Source organism: Sus scrofa, chromosome 3 (genome assembly GCF_054392235.1).
Source record: "Sus scrofa isolate SSC_HxYL_T2T_F1_AM1 chromosome 3, Sscrofa_HxYL_maternal_Yorkshire_Landrace_v2.0, whole genome shotgun sequence".
NCBI classification, from domain to species: Eukaryota; Metazoa; Chordata; class Mammalia; order Artiodactyla; family Suidae; genus Sus; species Sus scrofa.
In genome coordinates this window covers 46,023,575-46,044,510 of record NC_139385.1, presented here as the reverse complement: position 1 = coordinate 46,044,510, position 20,936 = coordinate 46,023,575, and the positions used below count along the sequence as shown (strand labels likewise).

At 52.2% G+C, this 20,936-nt stretch overlaps 1 long non-coding RNA gene across 1 annotated transcript in view; it reads left to right on the top strand.

The window, feature by feature from the left end:
- The window catches only part of LOC102160363 (ATP-binding cassette sub-family A member 17), a 60,780-nt gene extending 42,185 nt beyond the window's left edge, over positions 1-18,595 (top strand). Inside the window, exons 13-23 of the long non-coding RNA XR_014842598.1 lie at positions 695-918; positions 1,660-1,822; positions 2,944-3,113; positions 4,026-4,187; positions 5,980-6,173; positions 13,772-13,970; positions 16,943-17,113; positions 17,393-17,583; positions 17,727-17,929; positions 17,984-17,994; positions 18,166-18,595. This is a non-coding gene — a long non-coding RNA (ATP-binding cassette sub-family A member 17). The remainder of the gene's footprint in view (positions 1-694; positions 919-1,659; positions 1,823-2,943; positions 3,114-4,025; positions 4,188-5,979; positions 6,174-13,771; positions 13,971-16,942; positions 17,114-17,392; positions 17,584-17,726; positions 17,930-17,983; positions 17,995-18,165) is intronic.
- Positions 18,596-20,936: the final 2,341 nt, after the last annotated feature.

Genomic DNA, 20,936 nt, shown 5'->3' with positions numbered 1-20,936 from the left:
GGCAGCCGATGTGAAAGCACCTTTATTGCTCCAGCATCAGGAGGCTCAGAGGGGCCTGCTTTAGGGTCTCTTAGCTGTGGCTTCCCCAGAACTGCTGTGACAAGCTGGTAAAAGACAGTGCCCTGGGGACACGGGTTTCTAGTCCAGAAATCGCTCCCAGGGACCTGAGGGGGCAAGTCTTGGGTGGTGACTGAGCTGTGGGGCTCCAGGGTCCCTGCTTCATTTGCGAAGAACAGGTCACACACGTCCTCCTTTTTCCCGCCTGTGTGTTTTGTAGACGTCTCTGAGCCCCTGACCTCCCTGCACTGGCTGCCAGGGGCAGAGCCAGCTATCTCTGCACTGCTGGACAAGCAAGTGGAGGGAGCTGCCTGTGGAGTACTGCTAACACATTATTTAACTGATTTTATTTTATTTTATTTTTCTTTTTAGGGCCGCACCCAAGACATACGAAAGTTCCCAGACTGGGATCCAATCAGAGCTACAGCTGCCGGCCTATGCCATGGCCACAGCAACGCTAGATCCTTAACCCTCTGAGCGAGGCCAGAGCTCGAACCCGCAACCTCATGGTTCCTGGTCGGATTTGTTTCCACTGAGCCACATTGGGAACTCCTACCTGATTTTAAACTTAAAATGATCTTATCCTTTCTCTAGTGCTTAAAACAGATGTCTCCTAATTCTGCCCCTCTCCCCCAAGGTGGTGTTTTTGTGCTACAAGGAAGAGGCATTTATACAGCAGGAAAGCGTCCCAGCTGTTACCTTGATGCTAATGCTTTGTGCCTGGGCTCCCATCCCCTCCATCTGCTTGAGCAGCTTCTGCTTCGACCACCCGGGGAGCACCTGTGCTGAGCTCATTGTCACGCTCACCTTCTCTCTCGAGCACTGGCTCCCTTGTTCTCGTCACCGTCACAAGTGAAAAAGGTGAGGACTGTCGTGCCTACACATCACGCAGCGTTCACGCTCCTGCCAGCAGCCACAGAAGTCGTGCCCACAAAAGCGTATGTCTGGGCCTTCCCTGGTGGCCTAGAAGTTAAGGGCCTCACCCCGGGTTGTTACTGCTGTGGCATGGGTTCAGTCCCTGGCCCGAGAACCCCCACGTGCCACAGGTGCAGCCCGAAAAAAAGTGTTTGTCTGCCCGAGGCCTGACGAGGCTCTTCTCGGCAGAAAAAGTGTCGGTGTCCCAGGCATGCATCTCCAGGAGGACTCCACAGCTCATGGCAACACAGATCCCTGATTCCCTGAGCAAGGCCAGAGATCAAGCCCACATCCTCTTGATTCCTAGTCCGTTTGGTCTCTGCTGCGCCACGACGGGAACTTTGCAGCCACGCTCTCGATTTCCCAAGTGCACCAAGCTCTGTCTCCTTTATCTGCATAAATTGAAATAAAAGCAAAATGACAGGTTCAAGAAGCACCGCAAAAGAAAACTCCTTCAGGCGTGAAGGTTGGGTGGCCTCAGAGGCAGAGGGGGCACTGGGCATCAGGGGGAACTCGATTTCTGGTCTCGGGCCCGGGAGTGTGACCTTCAGTGGCAGATAGAGCAACAGAGAGAGGGGACAGATCCTTTGAATAGGATAAACAGAGGGTCCGGGGAGTTGCTGTGGGAGTGCCCTCTTCTTCCTGAAAGAAGAGTTAGTGATTTTTTTTTTCTCTCTCCCCTCACAGATCTAGGCTACACGGTCGTCTCAGAGTCCTTGGACCACACGTTCCTACGGCTTCCAGGCCACTGCCTGGGCATGGCTTTCTCCAACTTATGTTATAACTTTGAACTACGCAAGTTTTGCAGTGCCAAGAGCCTGAACCAGACTGAGTGCAGTCAAGTTTGTGAGTATCACAGATAGAATTTGTTCATTCCATTTTTCATTGAGCTGTAATTCACCCTTTTAAGGTGTACAATTCGCTGGGTTTGGGTAGATCCCCAAGGTTGTCCAACCGCCGCCACCATCTAATTCCAGAATGTCTTCATCCCCCCCCAAAAGAAATACTCTGTCCATCAACAGTCACTCCCAAGTCCTTTTTCCCCAAAGCCCCTGACAACCAATAAGCTCCTTCCTGTCTCTGTGGATTAGCCCGTTCTGGACGGTTCGTGGACGTGGAATCTGGCTGCCTCCGTCTGCGTTTTGACTTTTAGGAATAACTCTGTTGTGGACATTGACATACGGGTTTTTGCGTGAAGCTATTTTCAGCGCTCTCAGGTGTCCAGCTAGGAGTGGGTGCGCTGGTCTCACGGTGACTCGATGTTTAGCTTTTTGAGGAAACACCAAACTATTTACCACGGCGGCTGCCCCGTTTTGCATTTTACCAGCCATACGGGAGAGCCCCAGTTTGTCCACCTCCTTTCGAACATCTTTTAAAATTAGTTTTTTCCTTAAACTGCGGTAAAATTTCTCTTACCATTTTGACCACTTTAAAGCGTTCAGGAGTGCCTGTCGTGGCTCACCAGTGACAATCCCAACTAGGAACCATGAGGTTGCAGGTTCAATCCCTGGCCTTGCTCCGTGGGTTAAGGATCCGGCATTGCCCTGAGCTGTGGTGTAGGTCAAAAAGACGCGGCTCGGATCCCGCATTACTGTGGCCGTGGTCCAGGCCGGCAGCTACAGCTCCCATTGGACCCCTAGCCTGGCAACTTCCATATGCCAGGAGTGCGGCCCTTAAAAAAAGACAAAAAAAAGTGTACAGTTCGGTGGCATTAGGTGGATTCACAATGTCGCACACCCACCGCCACCATCATCTTGCAAGATAGAAAGTGAACTGTGGCTGCCTCCCCATGTCCCCACGCCAGCCCCAGGCAGCCAGCCCTCCTCTTCCTGTCGCCGAGTCTGACTGCTGCGGGCACCTCACACGAGTCGGGGTTGTACGAGGAAGTTACCTAATGTGTGTAAAGCATGAGGAGAAGCTTGGAAAGTCACCTAAAGTTGGATGGCCCTTGTTTATCCCGCTCTAGTAGAGGGGTACGTGGTCCGAGAGCATCTACGCCTGCGAGCCCCTCGGGACGGGCCGGCGCCTGACCGCCCTCGCCCTCTCAGGACCTGTGTCCGCATCCCGCTTCGCCTCCTTGAAACCAGTGGCCTGTGGGAACTGGAAGCCAGGTTCTGTGGCTTCCACAGGGAGCACACGTGGTGAGTGGGTCCAAGTGTAAGTCTCTGAGGACAGGTCAAGGGAAGCTGCACGGCTTCCTTCCTGCAGTCTGCAGGGGCCTGGAGACCTTCTAACCCAGCCTCAGGGCAGAGAGGGGACTGCTGTCCCCAGGACCCCGGGGACCCGATGGGAGAAAGGCGAGGCGTGTGGGCCAGGTCAGCTGAGAAGAAACAAGACTCTAAGACAAAAAAAAAAAAAAAAAAAGGAGTTCCCGTCGTGGGTCGTGGCTCCATCGTTAACGAATCCGACTAGGAACCATGAGGTTGCGGGTTCGGTCCTTGCCCTTGCTCAGTGGGTTAAGGATCAGGCGTTGCCGTGAGCTGTGGTGTAGGTCGCAGACGCAGCTTGGATACTGCGTTGCTGTGGCTCTGGCATAGGCTGGTGGCTACGGCTCTGATTGGACCCCTAGCCTGGGAACCTCCATATGCCACGGGAGCGGCCCAAGAAATGGCAAAAAGACAAAAAAAAAAAAAAAAAAAGACTCTAGATTTCTGAAACGAGTCACCGTGGAAGACCTCCTCCCCTCGGTCCTTCAGGAGCCGGATAGGAGAAGGGTCTGTGGTGCCAGCTCTTGAACATCTTCCTGAAGCAAAGCGCTCCCGCCTCCAACCGCCCTGACCAAAACTCTGTAGAAAGTGGGATTTGCGATAGCTTGACACCTCTAGGCTTCACGTCTTTTAATTGTCCTTAAAAATCCAATGCCATGTGACATGTCCTGGTCCACCACAGCATGGTCGTGCCCACGAGCCTTCAGTCCCGCCTGTGGCCGCCCCTGAGGACAGGGGCGGGGGATGTCATACGGGAGCTGAGCGCTGCCAGGGCACTGTCAAGGCCTTCCCAGGGGGACCCAGTCGCTGGGGTCCCCTTGATCTCTCCCTCCGACCCTTGCAGAGGCACTCACACCTGCCGTCCTTTGTCTTGGGAAAGCAGGTGGCTTTGCAGAGTGCCGAGTCCATGCCTAGAGATCAGATGTGGAAGGGGAGGCAAAAATGATGGGGGTTTATTTGGAAAAACCGTGTAAGAAAAACCCACTGGTCCTTAAAGAAGTATCCAAGGTAAACCCTGCGGTGGCTTAAAAAAGAAAGGCCGTTACTCGTTACTCGTGGGGCCCTTCGCATGAAGAAGCAGCTGCCAAGGGCTCCAGGATCTGCCTACCGGCTTGGAAAACAATAGTACCCGCTTATCAGTAGGTTTGCCTTCTGGGGTTTCAGTTACCTGCGACAAGCCATGCTCCAAAAAAAGTAAATGAAAAACTCCAGAAATACCAGCTCATACTTTTTTTGGTTTTGTTTTCTTGTTTGTTTGTTTTTGCTTTTTAGGCCCGCACCCTTGGCATATGGAGGTTCCCGGGCTAGGCATCAAATTGCAGCTACAGCTGCCGGCCTCTGCCACAGCCACAGCAGTGCACGATCTGAGCCACGTCTTCGACTTACACCACAGCTCACGACAACACTGGATCCTTCACCCGTGGAGTGAGGCCAGGAATCGAACCCGCAACCTCATGGTTCCTAGTTTCTGCTGCACCACAATGGAAACTCCCTCAGCTCATAAGTTGTAAATTGTGTACTGTGCTGAGCAGTGTGATGAAATCTTGAGCTGTCCCCTCTGTCACTTTGTTCAGCTTATCCACCCTTTTGTCGCTTGGATGCCGGCTCAATTATCTGATCAACTATCGTAATATCAAAGCACTTATGTTCAAGTGATGTTGATTTTATTTAATAATGAGCCCAGAGCCCAAAGGCAGTGATACTGGCAATTTGGACATTCTCTTACTGTGCCTAATTTATAACCTAAACTTTGTCGGAATTCCCACGGTGGCACAGGGGGTTAAGGATCTGGCATTGTCTCTGTGGCTGTGCAGGCTCGACCCCCAGCCTGGTGTAGTGGGTTAACGACCTGGCACTGCCGAAGCTACAGGTCACAGCTGCAGCTCAGCTGCGATCCCTGGCCCAGGAATTTCTGTGTGCCATGGGCCTGGGGGGGGGGTTGATTAATTGAACTTCGTCACAGGCACATACGCACAGGAGATAAGGTAGTGTGCGTAGGTCTGGTGCTGTCCTTGGTTTAAGACACCCACTGGGGGTCTTGGACCTTCCCTCTGCGGATAAGGGGGAACTGCTCTCCTGGCAAAGGAAGGATTGGCGTGAGTTTTGGTGGAGAGAAACTCCGAAAGAGGTTTCAGACCTCGGGGAGCTAATCCCACCTGAGCTCCTTGGTTCACGGGCCCAAAGACGCAAGTTCGCCCCTTGGCCCTCGTTGCCTCTCCCGGGGTCTCCTGTGAGACAGGAAGCCCTGGGATGGGAGGGGCTCCAGAGCCGTGAACCCCAAGAAGCCTTGAAGGGTGGACATGGTGGAGCCTCTCCTGAATCTGGAAGACAGTTTTCAGAGGAGCCAAGGTGAGGGAATCAATAGGCTGAAAAGCTCAGACCTAAGCCTGGTCAGTGTCCCTGAGAGCCCCGGCGGGACGGTGTTCAGAGACCCTGCAGGTGTGCAGACACTTGTGTCTATAGACAGAGGCAGAGAGAGAGAAAGGAGTTTTCCCCTGTAGGTACTGGAGCTTAGGAAACGCCATCCAGACCAGCTCAGGCAGCGTCGAAGGGGTTTCCTTGGCTTCAAGGACAGAAGGGACGCGGCTCATCTTAGGGAACTGGTTCTCCGTTTGCAGGGGCGGGAGGCGAGGAAACCTCCCGAGCCCTGCCGAGAGCAGCCGCTGGGAGGGGATGGCGCGTTGGAGCCCCAGGCCGAGGGCAGCTCCCCGACTCAGAGCTGCTATGCGACAGGCACTGGGCAGCTCCAGCCCGCTGACCGCGGGCTCCTGGCTGTATGTCTCCTGTCTTGTGGCCTCAGGGCTACAGCAATGAGGCGCCAACCCTGGCTGTGAACTGGTGTCCCTCACTGTTCAAGCAGAGGCGTGCTTCGGCCTCCTCGGCCTCAACGGAGCAGGGAAGACTTCCATTTTCAAACTGCTGACCGGGGCCGAGCCTGTCACCTCTGGGGACGCCTCTGTCAAGGGCCTCAGTGTCAGCTCTCACTTGGACACAGTGGGCTGAGCCCTGGGGCCAGAGAGGCATGAACCTGGGGGGGTGGTATGGGTATCTCCGGAAGAGGGGGCACTGACGCACCCAGGTGTTACCCAGGGGTCGGGAGCAGGGACCAGAGTGGAGCTGACCTTTGAAAATTCCAGGTGTTGTTGATGTCTGACTCCCAAACCCAGAGCTACACCTCTTCTCTGGGCACCAGATCACACATCAACCTGCTTACTTAACACTGCCTGGGAGACTTCTCTTGTAGCACGGCGGGCTAAGGACCCAGCGTTGTCATTGCAGCGGCCTGGGTCGCTGCTGTGGCATGGGTTCGATCCTTGGCCCGGGAACGTCCACATGCCGCCAAGCTGTGGCTAAAAAACAGAACAAAACACTTCTTGGAATGGCCCTGAAACCCCATGCACCCCCAAAACCATCAGCTGTCCCCATACACCCCAACCTCTTCCTTCCCCGCCTCTGCTCCTTGTGCTCCCTGGGGGCGTGAGTGTGCGCGTCTACTGCTGTCCAAGGTACCACTCAAGACGTCAGGTCAGCAACTGCAGTCCACGCCGCTCCCTCCCAAACAGCCCTGAGTGTGTGCTCCTCGGTCCCCTTCCCCCGACCCCTGCACACGGCTGGGCCGAGGCGCGTCCAAACTCAGTCTTACCTTCCTCGCCTTCCCGGCAGCAGTTCTTTTATTTCTTTTTCACCTCTTTCTCTTTTTTGGCCGCCCTGTGGCATATGACATTTCTGGGCTAGGGATCCGATCTGAGCTGCAGTTGCCACCTAAGCCACAGCGGCAGCAAGGCCGGCCGGATTGTTAACCCACTGTGCCAGGCCAGGGATCACACCTGCGTGCCAGCACCCCCAAGATGCCGTCCCCCCTGTTGCACCACAGCAGGAGGGTTCCCTTGCAGCGTTTCTTAGTGCAGACTTTCCCTTCTGCAAGTTCTAGGCTCCCATTGTTGACTTCTTCAATGTTCCCTCTGTCTGATGCTCAGTCCTAGGCTCCTTTGGCAAAGCCTCTTCATCTCGCCCCTCAGCTTGTGCTGTTCCTCGGGGCTGCAGCATCAGCCCTCTGCCTTCTCACTCTGCACACACTGTTCCCCCCACCTCATTCACCTGCGGACTCCCATTATTTTCTGTTTGCTGATGTCTCCCTTCAAGTCGCCGCATCCTCAGCCCAAGCCCAGTCTTGTGTTTTAAACCTGCAGGCCCCTGTCTTCGAGGCAGCCTTGCACAAACATCGCCCATTATAAACTCAGACTGAATATGTATCCCTCAAACGTGACCTCTTTCTCGGACTCTACCTCAGTTATTGGCACCAGCTTAATGAAACAGCTTTTGAATGCCTAGTATGTGCCAACAATTGTGCGAGGCCCAGGGATTCTCACCTGCAAGGAGCATGTGCTCATGTGAACAAGCTGTTGCCAGGCAGTGAGGCACGTGTAATGACCGAGGTGTAGTCAGTACGCAGTGGAGTCAATGACAGGTGTATAGACCCATCACACGGAGACGTAAAGTCCCGCAGCCTGAACCCTGCTGGCGTCCAGAAGTTTATCTGATCAGCTTTAATGTCCATAAGCAAAGTAAAATTTAGAGAGAAAGCAGTAGAACCAACACAGGTTAGTTCCAGAATCCACACCCTTCATTTCCACTCTCCATCCCCTTCTGGGGAGCATAGCTTGGGTGAACAGTCATAACAGTATAAGTCTCTCCTGCCTATGAAACATTTTCTATTAATTTAAAAATTTTTTGATATTTTTATTTTATTCCCTATTTAGGGCTGCACCTTTGGTACATGGAAGATCCCAGACTAGGGGGCAAATCGGAGCCACAGTCGCCAGCCTATGCCACAGCCACAGTAGATCTGAGCCAGATCTGAGACCTACACTGCAGCTTGCGGCAATAGTGGATCCTTAACCTGCCAAGTGAGGCCAGGTATCGAATCCGCATCCTCATGGATACTGGTCAGGTTCTTAACCTGCTGAGCCGAAAAAGGAACTCCCTAAATTTTTTTGTTATTTTAAAATTATGGGAGTTCTCTTGTGGTGCAGCAGGCTAAAGATCCAGCATTGTCACTGCAGCAGCTTGGGTCATTGTTGGGGCATGAGTTCAGTCACTGACCCGGGAACTTCTACATGCTGTGGATGTGGCCCAAAATAAAACCCCCAAAACTCAGTTTCCACTCATGATTTTTTTTTTGGTCTTTTTTTGCCTTTGCAGGGCTTCACCCTTGGCATATGGAGGTTCCCAGGCCAGGGGTCGTATTGGAGCTGTAGCCACTGGCCTACGCCAGAGCCACAGCAACACAGGATCCGAACCGAGTCTGTGACCTACACCACAGCTCAGTTAACCCACGGAGTGAGACCAGCAGCCTCATGGATCCTTGTTGGGTTTGTTAACCGCTGAGCCACAAAGGGAACTCCCGCATGTGTTAATTTTTGCTTTTGTTTGCCTTGCCTTAGGAGACAGACCCCCAAAAGATACTGCTATGACTTATGTCAGAGTTTTCTCTCTCTCTTTTTTTTTTTCTAGATGTTTTATGGTTTCTGGTCTTAAATTGAGGTCTTTCGTACATTCTGAGTTTATTTTTGTACATGGTGTGAGAAAATATTCTCATTTTTTTCCGTTTTATTGAAGTATGGTTGATTCTCAGCAGTGTGTTAGTTTCTGGTGTCCAGCAAAGTGACTCGTGTGAACGCATGGAGATAGATACGTGCACATGCATATATATCGTCTCTTCCATAGTCTTTTCCACTGCGGTTTATCACAAGGTGCTGAGTGGAGTTGGCTGTGCTACACAGTAGGACCTTGTGTTTATCTATCTTATACATAGTAAGTGGCATCTGAAAATGCTCTGATTCCATTCCTTTACGCGTAACTGTCCGATTTTCTCAGCACCACTTATTGAAGAGGTCATCTTTTCCTCACTATATATTCTTGCCTCCTTTGTTGCAGAGCAATTGATCTCACGTGAGGGGTTATTTTCTGCACTCGCTACTCTGTTCCATAGGTCTGTGTGTCTGGTTCCATGTGTGTGCCAGTATCATGTTTGATTACTGTAACTCTGTGGTACGGTCTGAAGTCAGGGAGCTTGGTTCCTCCAGCTCTGTTCTGTTTTTCTCAAGACACTTTGCTAAAATTAAAAAAAAAAAAATCACAGAGTTCCCGTCGTGGCTCAGTGGTTAACGAATCCGCCTAGAAACCATGAGGTTGCAAGTTCTGATCCCTGGCCTTGCTCCGTGGGTTAAGGATCTGGTATTGCCGTGAGCCGTGGTGTAGGTCGCAGAGGCGGCTCAGATCCTGCGTTGCTGTGGCTGTGGTGTGGGCCGGCGGCTACAGCTCTGATTCGACCCCTAGCCTGGGAACCTCCATATGCTGTGGGTACAACCCTAGAACAATTTTTTAAATAAATAAATAAACAAATAAAAATAAACAAATGGGACCTACTTAAACCTAAAAGCTTTCATACAGCAAAGACAGCCATCAATAAAGTGAAAAGACAGCCTACTGCACCGGAGGAAATATTTGCCAGTGATGTGACTTCATAAGGGTTTAATGTCCAAAACTACGTAAACAGCTTATACAACTCAATATCAAAAAAAAAACAAGCAGCCCCATTGAAATGGACAGAAGACATGCAGGCGGCCAGCAGGCAAGTGAGAAGATACTCAGCATCACTAATCATCAGGGAAATGCAATTCAAAGCCACGATTGGATATCGCCTCACACCTCACTTTTTTTTGTCTTCAAAAAGTCTACAAATAATGGGAGTTCCCATCATGGCTCAGCGGGAATGAATCTGACTAGCATCCATGAGGACGCAGGTTCGATCCCTGGCCTTGCTCAGTGGGTTAAGGATCTAGCATTACCATGAGCTGTGGTGTAGGCCACAGACACAGCTCAGATCCCATGTGGTTGTGGCTGTGGTGTAGGCCAGCAGCTACAGCTGCAATTAGACTCCTAGTCTGGGAACCTTCATATGCCACGGGTATGACCCTAAAAAAAACAAAAACAAAAAGACAAAAGAAAACTACAAATAATAAGCGCTGGTGAGCATGTGGACAAAGGGGAGCTCTCGTGCGCTGTTGTAGTGCACTGTTGGTGGGTGTGAAAACGGGTGCAGCACTATGGAGAGCAGTATGGAAGTTCCTCAAAAAACTGAAAACAGGAGTTCCCATTGTGGCTCAGCAAAAACAAATCTGATGAGGATCCATGAGAACATAGGTTCAATCCCTGGCCTCACTCAGTGGGTTAAGGATCTGGCATTGTCGGGAGCTGTGGTGTAGGTCGCAGACGAGGCTCGGATCCCGAGTTGCTGTGACCTGTGATGTAGGCCAATGGCTACAGCTCCAATTCAAGAACTAGCCTGGGGACCTACATAGGCCATGGGTGTGGCCCTAAAAAGGACCAAAAAAAACCAAAAACCTAAAAACAGAATTTCAGTATGATCCAGCAATTCTACTTCCAAGTATATATTCAAAGAAAACTAAAACCCAAATTCGAAAAGATACATGCAGCACTATCTGCAATAGCCAAGACATGGAGGCAACCTAACTGTCCATCAACAGATGAGTGGATAAAGAAGATGTGGTACATGTGTACAGTGGAATACTACTCAGCCAAAAAAAAATAAAAAAGAAATTCTGCCATTTGTAACAACATGGATGGACATGGAAGGTATCATGCTTAGTGAAATAAGTCAGAGAAAAGCAAATGATGTATGTTATCACTTATATGTAGAATCTAAAATATAAGACAGGGAGTTCCCGTCGTGGCGCAGTGGTTAACAAACCCGACTAGGAACCATGAGGTTGCGGGTTCGGTCCCTGCCCTTGCTCAGGGTTAACGATCCGGCATTGCCGTGAGCTGTGGTGTAGGTCGCAGATGCGGCTTGGATCTGGCGTTGCTGTGGCTGTGGCGTAGGCTGGCGGCTACAGCTCTGATTCAACCCCTAGCCTGGGAACCTCCATACGCCGCGGGAGCAGCCCAAGAAATAGCAAAAAGACAAAAAAATAAAATATAAGACAAACAAATGTACATAGCAAAACAGAAACAGACTCACAGACATAGAGAACAAACCTGTGGCTACCAGTGGGAGAGGGAAGGGGGGGGCAAGAGAGGGAGGGGACTAGGAGTTACAAACGACTACAGATAAAATAAGTAAGCAGGAGTTCCTGTTGTGGCTTAGCGGGTTAAGAACCCAACTAGCATCCATGAGGATGTGGGTTTGATCCCTGCCTTCACTCAGTGGGCTAAAGATCCATTGTTGCCATAAGCTGCAGCATAGGTCTCAGATCCAGCTTGGATCCACTGTGCCTGGGGCTGTGGTGTAGGCTGGCAGCTGCAGCTCTGATTTGACCCCAGCCTAGGAACTTCCATATGCTGCAGGTTCGGCTCTAAAAAGAAAAATAAAAAAATTAAAAAGCAATAAACATATTGTACAGGACAGAGAAATACAGCCATTATTTTTTAATAAATGGCATATAATCTATAAAAATACTGAATTGCTATGTTGTATCATAGCAATTGAAACTATGGTGTAGCAGTTGAAACTGAAATTAATACAGTATGGTAAATCAACTATACTTTAATTAAAAAAACCTTCAGGATTTCCTGTGATAGCACAGCAGAAACCAATCCATCTAGTGTGAATATAGATGCAGGTTCGATCCCTGGCCTTGCTCATTGGGTCAGGGGATCCAGTGTTGCCGTGAGCTGAGGTGTAGGTCGCAGACACAGCTTGGATCCCACATTGCTGTGCCGGTGGCATAGGCCGGCAGCTGTAGCTCCAATTCGACCCCTAGCCTGGGAACCTCCATATGCCCCAGGTGCAGCTCTAAAAAGAAAACAAAAATTAGCAAACTAGAACTAGAAGAAACAATAGGTTAAAATCACTTGATAAAGGCAGTCAGAAATATCCATACTTAATAGTGAAGTAATTTGAAGCATCTTCACTGAAGTCACCTGTGGTGGTGTTCTCAGCAGTTCCCTCCGGCCTGGGGACAGCTATCTCCAGGGGAGGCCCCAGCCTGGGAAGGCAAAGGCCCACCTTTATTGCCTGACGACCCTGCAAACGTTCTTCCCTAAGCAGACACTCCAGGTGCATCCCGTCACAGCCTGCCACCCCCAGGTGGTGGAGCCCAAAGCTGCCCAGCTGCTTCAGAGGGAGGGGGACAGGGGAGGGGAGGACATGGGTTATCTTTCCAAATTGGCATCATACCTCTGGTCATCATCTCCTCCAGGGCAGGGCCTGAACACGGGCACACATCGGTGGTTTGCTGCAAGTTCATCACAGCAAAAACCTGGAGATATCGCATATGTGCCTGGTTTTTATTTTTATTTGTTTATTTATTTTGGATGCACCCATGGCATGCAGAAGTCCTGAGCAAGGGATCAAACCTGCACCACAGCGGTGACAACACTGGATCCTTTAACCGTTAGGCCATCAGGGAACTCCTATGCCTGAATTTTTTATGTAAATGGCCAAGTCAAATCTAGAAACATTCCCTGGATGACTTAAGTAGCCACTAAACTGAGTGAAAATAGATTTGTATTTACTAACCAAGGAAGATCTTTAAGACACAGTGTTAAAAAAAGCAAGTTGGAGTTTGTGGCGCAGCGGTTAACAAATCCGACTAGGAACCAAGAGGTTGTGGGTTCGATCCCTGGCCTTGGTCAGTGGGTTAAGGATCTGGCATTGCTGTGAGCTGTGGTGTAGGTTGCAGACGCGGCTCGGATCCTGCGTTGCTGTGGCTCTGGTGTAGGCCAGTGGCTACGGCTCCGATTAGACCCTTAGCCTGGGAATTTCCATATGCCGAGAGAGCGGCCCTAGAAAAGGCAGAAAGACAAAAAAAAAAAAAAAAAAAAAAAACAAGTTGCAGGACGATGGTGTCTGGCAAAAATAACCTACTGGGTCCCCCGTGGGGAGCACACGGCCCATGCAAAAGTCTAGAGGTGCACCCCTGCCTGGCCACAGGGCAAGAGATTCCAGCAACCTTACACAGAAAATCTATTCATGGGTTACATGTCTAATAGAAAATATGGTTTTGGGCTTGGTTTGGTTTTGCTTTGCTTTTTAGGGCCGCACCCATGGCATATGGAGGTTCCCAGGCTAGGGGTCGAATTGGAGCTACAGCTGCTGGTCTACACCACGGCCACAGCCATGCCAGATCCTCAACCCACTCAGCAAGGCCAGGGATCAAACCCGCAACCTCACGGTTCCTAGTTGGATTCATTTCCGCCACACCATGACGGGAACTCCTAGAAAATATGTTTAAAGGGGAAAAAATGAACTGTCTTCTGTTGACCATATACTTGGAAGGTGGCAAGAGGCAGAGAGCACTGGGCGCCGAGGCCCCTCCCAGGCAGGTAGGAAGTAAGGGCTCCAGCCCCCCACGGGCTCTCCAGAATCAGCCTGGATGCCACCAGCAAGCATGGCATCCTGACAGCCAAATGCCCCTGATGGCCCACGCACCCCACAGCACATGTCTGTTCACGTGGCATGGGTGGATGTGCAGACAGAGGCAGGGCCTGGCCAGGTGTCCAGCCGCTGCCCAGGTGGCAGCTTTCCTTCCAACACGCCTCCCCCTTGGGCTGTATTCCAACCCCAGGTGCGGCAGCGGATCGGCTACTGTCCCCAGTTTGATGTGCTGCTGGACCACCTAACGGGCCGGGAGTCGCTGGTCATGCACGCCCAGCTGCGGGGCATCCCCGAGCGCCACATCGGTGCCTGCGTGGACCAAATTCTTGCTCTTGTACACGTGACTTGCTCTTGTACACGTACGCCAACAAGCGGGTGAGGACCTGCAGGTGAGACCGGGGGCCCCCTCAGCCCTTCTCCCTCTAGTCATAAGATGTGCCCGGCTCTTCTCAGTGCCACAGTTTAGGGCTGGTATAGGGCAAGGCCCGTCAGCTCTGGGCCTGCGGTAGTCATGTGGTCTGTGCCACTACATGGATTTCAGGGGACGTGCCTCTCTCCTCCCCTGAAGGAAAGATTGGGTCAGTGGCCGGGGCTGCCCCAAGGCACTGCTCCCCCTTGGCCCTGGGCAGGGCCCTGGGCAGTTATGTGGCTGAGGACGGGCAGGTGCACCTCACACGTAATTCTCCCTGCTGCTTCCCAGAGGGTCTCTGCTTGTTGGTAGTCTTGCATTTCAGGCACGCATGACCTTATCCTGCTGTCTGAGGCATCTGAGCTCTTGAAGAGCCTGGGGGATTCCTCAGTCTTAGGTTGCCAGTGATCCTAACCCAACTCCAGTGAGCTTAAACAAGAAAGGTCACACATCCCAGAGCTCCCCTAGAGTTGTGGACAGCGCCCCCTGGAGGTGGGCAGCAGCACCCCACTCCTGAGACTGGGAAGTCAGAGGTGCCCAAGGGTCGGATGATGTCACCTTGTCTCTTCCCTCTCTCTTGGCTTCAGTTTCATGCATGTTTTCGAGTTTCCGTGCATCTTTTGATAGTTAAATGAGTGAACACTTGGAAGCTTAGGAATTTCCATCATGGCTCAGTGAAAACGAATATGACTAGCATCCATGAGGACACAGGTTCAAACCCTATTCTTTCTCAGTGGGTTAAGGATCCGATGTTGCCGTGAGCTGTGGTGTAGGTCGCAGACACGGCTCCAGTCACGAGTTGCTGTGGCTGTGGTGTAGGCCGGCAGCTGCAGCTCTGATTCGACCCCTAGCCTAGGAACCTCCATATGCCTCAGGTGCAGCCCTAAAAACCCACACACGAAAAAAACTTGGAAGTTTAGAACAGTGCCTTCTAAGTTGCAAATGCTATGTGTTTGTTTAAAAAAAGTTAGCTACTAATTATTAGAGAAATGCAAATCAAAACTGCAATGAGGTACCGCCTCTCCCTGGTCAGAATGGCCATCATTAGGAGCTCCCGCTGTAGCTCAGCAGGATCGGTGGTGTTTTGGGAGTACTGGGAGGTAGGTTCCATCCCCAGCCTGCACACAGTGGGTTAAGGATCCAGTGATGCCACAGCTGTGACTTAGGTCATGACCGCAGCTCAGATCTGATCCCTGGCCTGGGAGCTCCATATGCTGAGGGGCAGCCAAAAGTGAAAAAAATAAAATAAAATAAAATAAAAATCAACTATGCTTTAATTTAAAAAATGTAAAAAAAAAATGAAAAAAAAAAAAGAAGAAGTTCCTGTTGTGGCTCAGTGGGTAAGAACCTGACTAGTATCCATGAAGATGTGGGGTCAATCCCTGCCCTCACTCAGTGGGTTAGGGATCCGGCATTGCCACAGCTGCAGTGTACATCACAGATGCAGCTCAGATCTGGCATTGCTGTGGCTGTGGCTGTGGCTGGCAGCTGCCGCTCCGATGTGACCCCTGGCCTGGAAATTTCCATATGTCTCAGGTGTGGTCCTAAAAATATTTTTTAAAAAAAGTGAAAAAAAAAAAACTGAAGAAGAACGAAATAATGCCGTTTGCAACAACACAGATGGACCTAGAGAGTCTCATACCATGTGAAAAAAGTCAGAAAGAGAAAGTCACGTACCATATAACATCACCCATATGCGGAGTCTAAAATGTGGCACAAACGAACGTATCCACAAATCAGAAACAGAGTCACAGACACGGAGAACAAACCTGTGGTTGCCAGGGGGACGGGGGAGGGAGTGAGATCCACTGGGAGTCTGGAGTGAGGAGAGGCAAACTGGTCCATTTAGAATGGATAAGTGCTAAGGTCCCCGCGTGCAGCCCAGGGGACTCTATCCAGTCACCTGTGATAGAACAGGATGGAAGATAGCATGTGAAAAAGGATGTGTATATGTGTGTACATAACAATGTGTATATTCGTGACTGCGTCACTTTGCTGGACAGCAGAAACTGGCCTAGCATTGTGTGTGTGTGAGTGTGTGTGTGTGTGTGTCCTAATAAAATTTTAAAAAATTAAAATTGGAAAAATTTTACATAGAAAAAATGACACGAAATGAACTTATCTATAAAATAAAAGCAGAGTCACAGACATAGAGAAGAGACTTGTGGTTGCCAAAGGGGAGGGAGTCGGGGATTAGCAAATGCAAACCATTATATGTCGGATGGATAAACAACGAGGTCCTACTATAGAGCACAGGGAACTAGATTCAATATCCTGTGATAAACCATAATGGAAAATAATATTAAAAAGAATATACATATAATCACTTTGTTGCACAAGAGAAATTAATACAACATTGTAAATCAACCATAAATCAACTTTGAAAAAGAAACCAACAATAAAAGATCATTTTAAAAAAAAAAGACTAGCTAGGAGTTCCCATCGTAGCTCAGCAGAAGCGAATCCAACTAGGAACCATGAGGTTGCAGGTTCTATCCCTGACCTCAATCAGTGGGTTAAGGATCTGGCGTTGCCATGAGCTGCGGTGTAGGTGGCAGACGCAGACGCGGCTCAGATCCTGTGTGGCTGTGGCTGTGATGTAGGCTGGCAGCTGTAGCTCCAATTAGACTCCTAGCCTGGGAACCTCCTTATGCCGCAAGTGTGGCTCTAAAAAGGAAAAAAAAAAGTTAGCTAAAATGGCCCTATGCCCTCACCCCTGGTACCCATAGAGACCCTCCAAGGAGAGTCTTGGACCATGTGCTCACTCTGGATTGACCCCGGCTGAGTGGACAGCACAGTCACAGCGCAGCACTGGGGAAGGGGTCAGCCACGTCAATGAAGACCCCACCAAGGGGTGTGGAACACTTTCTTCATAGAGAAGTAGAAAGAGGGGAGGTTCGCACTGCTGGAGACTTGTGATTGCCAGTCACCGAATTCTCTCCTCTGCCCCAGCGGCTGCAACAAGCGGAAGCTGAGCGCTGGCATTGCCCTGCTGGGAGAGCCCACAGTCATCTTCCTGGACGAGCCGTCCACTGGCATGGACCCCGTGGCCCGGCGCCTGCTCTGGGACACCGTGGCGAGGGCCCGTGAGTCCAGCAAGCCCATCGTCATCATCTCCCACAGGTAGAGCCAGGGTCTCTGTGGGTCAGTGGAGGAGCCAGGATGCGGGCTCTGGGTGGGCTGGGCTGGGAGGAGCTGGGTGGACGGAAGACCTGTTGGCAGCGGGCAGAGACTCTGTGAGGAGAGTCCCCAGACTCTGCCATGTGGGCCACACCCTGAGCCTGGGAATCAGGAACAGCCTGATCTGGGCGCCAGCATGTGCCTGTGTGCCCAGCTTCTGACCCGGAGGGCGGGCATCAGCATCCCCCAGGGGCTACATGCAGCCTCTGCCCCTCTCCCCAGCATGGAGGAGTGTGAGGCCCTGTGCACCCGGCTGGCCATCATGGTGCAGAGCCAGTTCAAGTGCCTGGGCAGCCCCCAGCACCTCAAGAGCAAGTTTGGCAGCGGCTACTCCCTACGGGCCAAGATCCGGAGCAAAGGGCAGCAGGAGGCCCTGGAGGAGTTCAAGGCATTCGTGGACCTAACCTTCCTAGGTGTGTGGCGCCACACGGATGGCATCCGTGCGTCTGTCCATCCCTGACCCCTGGAGCGAGGGCTACGATTCTGGGGGCGCAGGCCACCCTGCCCTGGCCCTCCCTCCCGGCCCTCACGGGGACACGGTCTCTCCTTCGTGCAGGCAGTGTCCTGGAGGATGAGCACCAAGGAATGGTCCATTACCACCCGCCTGGCGATGACCTGAGCTGGGCAAGGGTGAGCGCACGCCTGGGCGTTGGAGGGAGCACACCTCTGATGGCGCCCATCTTCCTGCGTTCTCTCTTTTGGGGGGAGTCTCGCTCAGCGCTGCTGCAACATTCACGTGGATTTCACAAAGCAAGAGACGTCTGAGCTGGAAGGGACCTTGGGGATCAGCTCCTCCCGCCTCTCATTTCACAGAGAGGGGAGCAGCCATGTGCCCAGGGTCGCACAGAAAGCCAGGGACCCTCCTGGAGCCTCTGCCTTCTGGCACCATTCCCAGCCAGCATCCCTTTCCCTGAGATGGCAGATGGCTGAATTCCTTAGGACTAACTTCTTGAGGGGTGGTTTGGGAGCAGCAGGGCTTTGTGATAACCCCAAAGACCCCTCCTCTTTCCACCCCCTGCTGCCTCCTCCCTTCCCGCGGGTGTTCCGCATTATGGAGCAAGCCAAGAGGAAGTCCACCAGACGGCTCCGGAGGATGTCTTCCTGAGCCTCACCTGCCCGAGGCCCCCCACCCGAAGGGAAAGCAGACAAGGACAAGCAAAACCAGCAGGCTCCCGGCCCCCCTCTCCTCCTTCGGCTCCATTTCCCTCCCAGCCCTCCTCCCAGCCTCCCACCCCACCCCGCTCTGGGCCTCCCTCCCAGCATCCCTCACGGCTCCCCTCAAAGTCTGCCTTGCTGTAAGAAAGAGCTGTGGTGCCAGGTTAGCACAGGTGCGCACAGCCTGCCCTGGGCTGCAGGGGGTACGGGGCTGGAGGGGTGGGTGTGGCTCTCTGCAGATTGAGGCCACTCACCTTCGAGACCTGCCGGAGAACCCCCGTGTGTTTCTGTGGAGAAGGGTCCCCTGGAGTCCCGCCTGGGTGGCCCGTGGTCTCATTGAGCCCTGGCCATGGAAGCAGCCTCAGAGGAACACCTGCCATGTCCTGTCAAGGAGAAGCCCTGTGGGTGACCGAAGCGGTGATGAAGCTGTACTTATGAAGGTAGGCCAGAGCAGAGGTTGACACATTTGCTCCCCCAATGCACAGTTTTTCTCTCTTCTTTCTTGGCCACACCCATGGCATATGCAAATTCCCAGGCTAGGGGTCGAATCAGAGCCGCAGCTGCCGGCCTGCACCACAGCCACAGCAACACAGGATCGAGGCCGCGTCAGCAACCTACACCATAGCTCATGGCAACTTGGATCTTTAACCCACTGAGTGAGGCCAGGGGTCGAACCCACATCCTCATGGATACCATTTGGGTTCGTGACACACTGAGCCACAACGGGAACTCCACAATTTTTCAACTTAACATTGGATTCGTGGGGCTTCATTTGTCCTCTGCCCTGGCCCAGGCAAATGTTCAGGGTGAGCCCGTGAACACTACATCAACCCATGATGTAGGCAAGATGGTTGCCCCCATTTCCCAGAAGCAGCAGCTGAGACTCAGAGATATTCAGCAACTTTCCATGGTCAGCAGTTGCTAGAGCCAGGATTCAACTCAGGCAGAAGTCCTCAAAGTGGGGTTCCTGACCAGAAGCAGCCACATCATCCAGAAACTTGTTAGACATACAGATTCTTAGGCCTCACCTAAGATTTATTGAATCAGAAATTTGGGGGGTGAGACCCAGAATCTGTGCTGTGATGCAACCCTGTGTTAACAGGTGCTTGGAGGCTGCGCAGGTGTGAGAACGCTGAACTAAGGCCTGTGAGCTTGGACCGTCCGGCCTAGGTGGACGGGTGCAGCCGGGCGCCTTTGTCCACTGAGAAGCAGCCTATCAGATAGCCTTTCTCTCTCTAGAGTGGACACACCAGCCGCTCTAAAAAGCCCCTTTGACCCCTGCTTTGCAGGTTCCAGGAAGGCCACAACGACCGTCCCTGCCCCCACGCCCTGCCTCCGCTCACAGCAGCGCAGCATCACGGTGTGGTCGTGTCCCTGGCTGCCACACCCACTCCATCTGTTTTCCGTGTGGCTGCTCTGAGGCATCTGCCAGCGTCCTCTGCCCCCCGCTCCCCACCCACTGAGCCTGGTTCTCCCTGTCCCCCGGGACCCTGGTCTGCCTCTTCCAAAGGCTCCTCTTCCTTCTCCCTGCCTGGTGGGTCCCTCAGCCCCAAGCCCGCCTCTCTCCCTCACTCTCCCCTCTGCACCTGCCACCCTTGGGTTTCTCTCTCATTCACCCCCCCCCCCCGGCTTTCAACTGGCATCTTATTCCAGCCAGGAACTGCCCTGAGCTCCCAACAATCTAGACTTTTCCAATGAGTTCTCTCACCCTCCTGAAGCCCAAAGGGAAATGGGATCTTCTCCCACCCTCTGGACACAGCTCGTCAGCCCACCAGCTCTGGGGGCTCTTACTGCCAGGGTGGTAGGCAAGGGAAGGCATGGCTGCAGCATTGTCAAGAGAAGAACACCTATTTCCTGAAAAATAGAAAACTTTGGGAGTTCCCGTCATGCTTTAGCAGAAACAAATCTCACTAGTATCCATGAGGATGCAGGTTCGATCCGTGGCCTGGCTCAGTGGGTTAAGAATCCTGCAATGCTGTGGCTGTGGTGTAGGCGGCAGACACAGCTCGGATCCCTGCATTGCTGTGGCTGTGGTGTAGGCCGGTGACTACAGCTCCGATTGGAGCTCCAATTCGACGCCTAGCCTGGGAACCTCCATAGGATGGGTGTGGCCCTAAAAAAAAAAAGAAAACTTTGTAAATAAATACAAGTGATAAAGACATGTAGGCCAGGGAGTTCCCGTCGTGGTGCAGTGGTTAACGAATCTGACCAGGAACCATGAGGTTGCGGGTTCGATCCCTGCGCTTTCTCAGTGGGTTAACGATCCGGCGTTGCTGTGAGCTGTGGTGTAGGTTGCAGACGCGGCTCGGATCCCGCGTTGCTGTGGCTCTGGCGTAGGCTGGTGGCTACAGCTCCGATTGGACCCGTAGCCTGGGAACCTCCACATACCGCGGGAGCAGCCCAAGTAAAATGGCAAAAAGACAAAAAAAAAAAAAAAAAAAAAAAAAAAAAAAAAAAAGACATGTAGGCCAACCGAGGGACTTGGAGCCACGAGGACTCCACAGACGCAGCAGGGCAGCGGAGTGAGAGCAGTGACTGGCTCTTTGCTCCCTGGCTGGGGAGACCAGCTTTAGTCCCTGCACAGTGCTGAACGAGTGCACCTCTGCCCTGG